The sequence below is a fragment of the Uloborus diversus genome, chromosome 5, assembly GCF_026930045.1.
Source record: "Uloborus diversus isolate 005 chromosome 5, Udiv.v.3.1, whole genome shotgun sequence".
Classification (NCBI taxonomy): domain Eukaryota; kingdom Metazoa; phylum Arthropoda; class Arachnida; order Araneae; family Uloboridae; genus Uloborus; species Uloborus diversus.
Window position 1 is genome coordinate 56197703 of NC_072735.1, and position 7131 is coordinate 56204833.

Consider the following 7131-nt stretch of genomic DNA (forward strand, 5'->3'; position numbering starts at 1 on the left):
GTTTTGAAAATATTAATCTTCAAAGTATAAACAGAAACAACAGATAATTTTCCACAGATTCGTCAAATTCAGAGTTACCAGTTTGGTTAAAATGTTATCATTTTGGTTCAAAAATTATTCATTACTGCCATAAGTGGCTATTTTCCTATAACACATTTACGCCTGAAGATATATCAACAATATCTACTTAATCATAAGAAACGATTGAGATATCTATGTTAAAACAAGTTTTGTGAATTCATTACATCAACTCATAAGGTTCATGTATGCAAGGGGATTACTTCGTGTGGCATACTTAATCGTAACTGATAGCAGCTAATTTGCATTAGAACTATGCCAACATCTTTTATGAATTAAATATATACAACAAAACCTTGCAGGCTAGCAGATTTGTATTAAATAACTGAATGATTATGGCCGAATGATTTGTGATCATGACACTCTTAATTGAACTGATTAGATATACGATTTCAATTACAATTTAGTTTTGAACCAATGCAAAAATTGAGATCAAATTTTGTCTTCCATAAATGATTGAATTCTAATATTTCTGAATGAAATGTGCCACCACAACCAGAACTGTAGAACATGTTAACCCTTGACTGGTTAAAACCCAGAAGAATTTGACTTAAGCATTCAGAAGTTCTGTAATGTTTACAGTTTAAATATGCAAGTCACTCATGGTAGTTTCGGCAGGGCTTGATTACTGAATAGATCAACTAGTTCTTGATTTTGAGCTGATCCTTTTTAAGGGTCCCTAAATAGCTAAAATTATTTTAGCCAATGTCTAAAATTGTAAGTTTTGACTATAGGGGGCCCCAGAGAAAGTTTATGGCCTTGGATCTCCCGATATTTTAATCGGTACCTGAGTTTCAGTTATATTTAGATAAATAAATACTACGAAAATCGTTAGAGTGTTTCCTACTTAAATTCGCAAAATTGTGTACACCCCCACCTCACCACTAACCTTGCAAAAATTAGTTCAACAGTTAAAAGTTAACAAACGTGTCATAAGAAAAGGCATTAAAACGAGTTGTTTTAGCCAAACAGATTATTTTTGCCAATGTCTAAAATTGTAAGGTTGCTACAGGGGGCAACAGAAGAAGTTTTTTTGCCTAAGGGTATCCCGATATTTTAATCAGTCCCCGAGTTTTAGTTATACTTGTATTTAGTTATACTATAAAACAATAACGCAAATCGTTGGAAAGTTTCCTACTTTAACTTGCAAAATTGTGTACACTCCCCATTTCACCACTAACCTTACGAAAATTACCTCAGCAACTAAGAGTTAAAAACATGTCAGATAAATTATTTGAAACGAGTTGAAAACCTTTAACGAAGTAAACATTTCATCCACATTTCACATTACTCACATTTGGCAATTACCATTACCAATAATATTACTTTAAATGACCAAGGAATCATATTTTATAAGCTTCGTATCTAAAGCAAAATTTTCACTTCTTTTTCAGGTGTGTAAGAAGTTTAATGATTAAGAAATAGTTGAATTTTTAATAGCTGTGTGGTAAATATCATTCTGTCATTAATTAAACCAATGATTTACAGAAAAGCATGTGTAAATGTAAAGCAATGAGCCATAGTTCTTTTACTTATACACCAAAGAAGTGATTAAAGGATATTTATGATTTCAAGGCTTGTAAATGTGGATGAAATTTGAATAATAATTAGAAATAAGTAGAAAACATTCTAAATTAAGTGAAAACAAACTGAAAATGGAACATTGTGTTATGTGATAAAAATGACCTAGTTGTGAGCAATTCTAAATTGTGTTTACAAACGTAATAAAGGGTATTACTTTGTTTAATGAGAGTTTTAATTCACACGTATACCAAAAAAAAACTATTTTAAAGGTAAACAATTGCTTTTTCACGAGTTAAAACTACGAATCAAACTTAAGACACCAAGTTACGTATTTCCAGACATATCCTGAACTAAAATATTATGTAGGAATATGAATAGCAAATTTAACCTGTTTTGTATACTCATTAATTTGTAATTATTAGGGTATATTCGAGCATTAAAACAAAATATTATTAACATGAAGTAAGTTATGAATGTAATTTAAAGGAACTGACGTCTATTCAAACAGTTATTTCATTGAAAAGAGTGATATGGAATCGTTTATAATCAATTGAAATTCTTTCAACTGCTGGTTGGAAAAAGAAAAATGAGATTATGTTTACGATGTCTGAAAACAACTGGATTGCTGTTTCAAACATGAACAAAAACTCTGATTTCTACTGTAAAAGTTTTGAGTTTTTGTTTGTACTGCATGATTACGTGAAAACAGGCTAAGTTTATAATTACAACTTTTTGTGGCTGATAAAACTACTTTAAGTTTTACCTACGATAATAAAAAACCTGAAATCAAACCTGAACTATATTTCTTCGACTATAATTGATCATAATGATGTTGCAGTTTATTGTAATTTTTTTCAAAGATGAACTTTGTTTAAGAAATTCAATATGAATACATCTACAAGGCATTCGCTCAAAAATTTCTATATATATTACAATCAAAAATAAAAAGTAAATATTTCGTTTACGCTGCACGGTAGGACAATTTTTGAGACAATTCTTCTGGCTCAAACGCATATCAAAAATTAAGAAGTACTTGTCCAAAACTGGTGAGGTGGGATGTCTCACATCCCAGAAGAATTGGACTCTTTTACAAAAAGGGTTTGCAATATTTAACATATCTGGTTTTATATGCATGTGTATGTCACTTACTGTACTTTTTCAGTTGCGTTTATAAAGAAAAATAACACAAAAATCATTCGAAACTCTTTTACTTGAGTTTGCCTTAGTTTGTGGAGTGTACAAGAAATAGTGTTGATATTACACACATTACTTTAGCATTTATACATTGAAAAAAAAATACCTCATCAGTTATGGGTTAAATATCTCATATTTTAAAATGGAAAGGAAGGTTTATGAATGGATGAAATTTTGAGGCATTTCTTTTGGCGTAAAAAGTTAAAAATTAATAAATATTAACCCTTAACTGGTGAGGTGGTATGACCTATTAAACCCATTTTTGCGCTCAAACGTTTTTGCAATGTTTACATATCTGGCGTTATATTTTTATGTACAAGTATTTCACTTACGGTCAGGGCATAATTTCTAGCAAATGCAGTGCAGGAGGTCAATAGTATGCAAAGCATATTTCAGTGCTAAAATAGTCTGTATTCCGTCGAAAATGTAAAAATTCCTGTTAAATTGTAAACAAGCTGCACTCCTGTGAGCGCCAATGCAAATTAAGCCCTATTTATGGTACTGTTTCAGTTGTACTCACATAAATAAATAATGCAAAAATTTCTCAGTTTAATTTAATAAAGTTTGAGAAGTGCACAAGAAGTATGATGTTGGGTGGTAAGGTGAGTGGGCAAAGTGGTAAAGTAATCCCACTTTACCACTTAATTACAAAAAGAAAAAAAAAATCACATCAGCACTTAAGGATAGTGAAATAAACATACATTTCAATGAACGCAGTTAAAAAATGTTAAAGTTATAAATTTGATCGGAATCTGCGAAGCAAAAAAAATGACTCAAGAGTATTCAAACGCTGTTTTGTTTTTCTGAGCCCAAAACGTGCGAACGAAATTGATGATCATAATTGCGCGATTATCTATGCGAGACCACTCACCTCTTAGCGCGGCGGTCGCGACCGCCAACATTCCTCAGCATCCACGGGCATTCGAAAAAAATCCCGCCCGATCCCTCTCCGACACCCAGACGATCGTTTCTGCAGTCGACCCAGCGGCCAAAGGGAACTTGTCCGTCGCGTGGCGTCGCAGCAGCGGCGGAAAAACGAAAGTCACCGGGGGAAAGGTCGCGCAAAAAATACCCGGGCCCTTCTCACGGTCGCGGGAAAGACTTCGGAGAAAGTTCTCAATTCAAAGAAATCGAGGCCAGATACAAAGGGTGGATTTTTTTTTCTCTCCTGTCCCATGTATTGTGAGCGTTTCCTTCACTTTCAAACGGTACTTTCTTCTTCTGACCTACTTTCGGCACCACCTTGCTGTGGGTACTATACAGATCTCAATTGGTGCTTGGATGTAGGTATCCCACCTGGGGTATCTGCGCTTGAAATATATGTGTAAAATGATGTCAGCTAAATTGCGCTATTTCCCATCGATTTTATCACGCGAAGATGAAATAAGTTCGTGGCAAATTTAAACTGACGACTTAAATCAAGGAAACTTGTGAAAACCCGAATAATTTGAAAAGTTTCAAAAGTCCACTTTCCACAACTCTATTTTTGCTCAAGTTTAAACTTGAAGTAAAAATTTTAAATTAGTTAACACATAGCTTAACTCATGTTTGTTTTTGATGACGATTAAAAAGCTTGCCTCACTCAAGACAAAGTATAATAAAAGCTCATAACAGTTAATTGAAACACATAAAATTTTGGAAATGGGAGCTAAAGGGCACTAAGTAACGAAAATAGTTCACCAATTCAGCAGGAAATGAGTTTGAAGTTTTTTTTTTTTTTGATGATTTGTACAAATGGATTGTTCCTTATAATCTTATACAATGAAAAATTGTTTATAAAAGTCATAGAGAATATAAAAAGTTAAATAAAATATAGTGTTTAAATTTCAAAAAAAGTTGAATAAAATATAAAAAGTTGAGTAAAATATAGTGTTTAAATCTCAATTTCAAAAACAAAAAGACATGTACCCTTGACCTCTCAAGTACAGATTTACTTTCTGCAAATAATTGCAGTTAGAAACTGAAAAAGCAAAGTCGTGTAATAGCATTCTATTTAGCTGCTTTTTTGCTCTTTCTTTGTACGAGTTACTTCAAAATTATTTAGTTATTCAGTTTAGAATTCAATAAAACTCTAGAAATTATCAGCAATCTTCTGAAAAAAAAAAGTTAAATCTTTTGCGATATGAATAGAACTTACCCCCTGCTCGGCAAAATCTTTTTTTAATAAATTTTTTCAGATGACTTGTGACAGATACAACGTTAACTTTTCCCCAAATTTAGTTTTAATTTTGAGACACTAATCCTCCTAAAAATTATCGCTAAATAGATTTTTCGAATAAACCGCAAGCTTTTAGAGTAAGTTTCTGTTGCATTTTTTTTTTTTAATGAACAGCAACTAATGTAATGCAGCTCCTATAATGATTCTTGAAATGTTCATATTTTTAAAATTTATCTATTAATTTTTTTCTTTATTTCAAAGAGAGCAAAAAGTTAAATTTAAAATGTGGCTGTTGCGAAATTACTCTTGCTGTGTTATTCGACAAAAAATATACTTTTTTAAAACGAATCTCTTTTTTTTTTTTGAAATGGATATCTTTTGTTAAAACCAATTATTAATACTGAATGTTGTAATAATGACCATTGTACAAATAAGATATTTTCAGGGTATAGAATCTGAGTTGAAATGAACTCTTTTGTTAGATACATAAGCAAGCCTTTAGGTAACATTCTTCGTAATTAGGCGTGGATGTATGATAATTACCCGATTTAGAACCATAATATGTTTTAGTCGAGCCATAGAAAAGTAACAAAGTATAAAAACTCAAAAAAAAAAAAAAAAACTAGAGTTTTATCAATGATGTTTTGTAAATGTTCTATGCGTATACCGTGTACCTACTGCTACAGGTATATATACCTGTCAAAACAATAGCTAAATTCATCAGTTTTCTGCATGTTTATTGTCTTTTTGGATGACACTGTTCATGTAACTTTTTTTGCGAGATAAGTGAAGTAGGGTTCGAAATTAGTTGTCTTTATTCGTATTTCGCACCTAAAAATTTAATTTTGACAACCTGTATACCAACTTTCAAGTAACATTACCAATTTCTCAAATAGGTTTTTTTTTTCAAATAGAAATTTGCTTTCTATAACTTATCCATAATTTATCAGTAAAAATGTAATGTTTGAGACAATTTTGGACAAATTCATAAATGTCGTCACATTTAGCAGTTGGTTGCTATATTTAAGAAGCTTGAATTACTTAAAATTTACGCCTAAGTAGAGAATTCGGTAACAAATGCAAAACATCTATACATGACAATAACGCTTAATTTTCGGAGACAAACCTGATTACAACACATCTATTTTCTTGATCGGACAATTGCGCTGGAGGTGCTACATAAAACTTTTGCAATATAATTGATAAAACGTGAGTACTTTGTAAATTTTTACCCTTTGTTCCGTTGCTTTCATAAGATTCATTAAGAAATATTGGGGCTAAAAATCAGCCCATTCATTTTGATACATCTTGTATTTTGTGGTTACATTTGAGCTGAAAAATTATTAACGAAACTAAAACAGCATTTTATTGGCTTTAAGTAATAGATCTGTCAGCAATTTGTGGCTGGATTTGTATATAAAAATTATAAAATCTACTAAAAAAGAAGCGTTTTCAAGGCAGCAAGTCACTGTAACTCTCATTCAGTAGAACTATTTCTACTTAACAACCTTCAAAAGTTATTCAATTGTAAAAGGTCACATTTCTTATGATCACTAAGCAGTCACAATAAATTCATATTTCTTATTTAAATAACAACTTGTATGTTTGCTACCAATGTACTTTGCTTGCAATGAAATTTTAAAGCTTCATTTCATAAGTGCACATAATCGAATTCCCAAAATTATTTTGAAGCAGGTTAACTTTCACTCAAATCAAATCGAACACTTGTTGAAAACTAAAGACTTTATATGCTGCAATTTTCATTCATTCGGTTCACCTTTTCAGGTTTCACCTTTTCTAATTCATATTTTCAAAATGCTTTCATTTGTATTTGCCTCCAGCAGCTCAGTGGCAGCACAATATTAGGCAAACAAGCGTCCAATTCAAAACGTTCTAGATTCAAGTGTGTTGTAAGACAACTTTATTCAATTCTAAATAAACGTTTTGTTCCCTAAATTCCCAATATTTTAAGCACGAATGAATAAAAACGAATTTTGATCGTCCTGAAAATGTTCGTCAAGTTATTTTGATTCAACTAAACAATGTTACATTCCTGCGTTTGTGTGAATGAATGATGTTAAATCTATAAAAACCTCCACAAGGATTGAAAATAGTATAGCGCAGTAGTATACTTGAAGTAGTTCTACTTATAATACTGAAGTAGTACTATAGTTTAT

General features: G+C 31.4%; 1 long non-coding RNA gene across 1 annotated transcript in view; it reads right to left on the minus strand.

Moving 5' to 3' along the window:
• LOC129222345 (uncharacterized) overlaps positions 1-3783 on the minus strand; it is a 47630-nt gene extending 43847 nt beyond the window's left edge. Inside the window, exon 1 of the long non-coding RNA XR_008580583.1 lies at positions 3668-3783. This is a non-coding gene — a long non-coding RNA (uncharacterized LOC129222345). The remainder of the gene's footprint in view (positions 1-3667) is intronic.
• Between the last annotated feature and the right edge of the window lie 3348 nt (positions 3784-7131).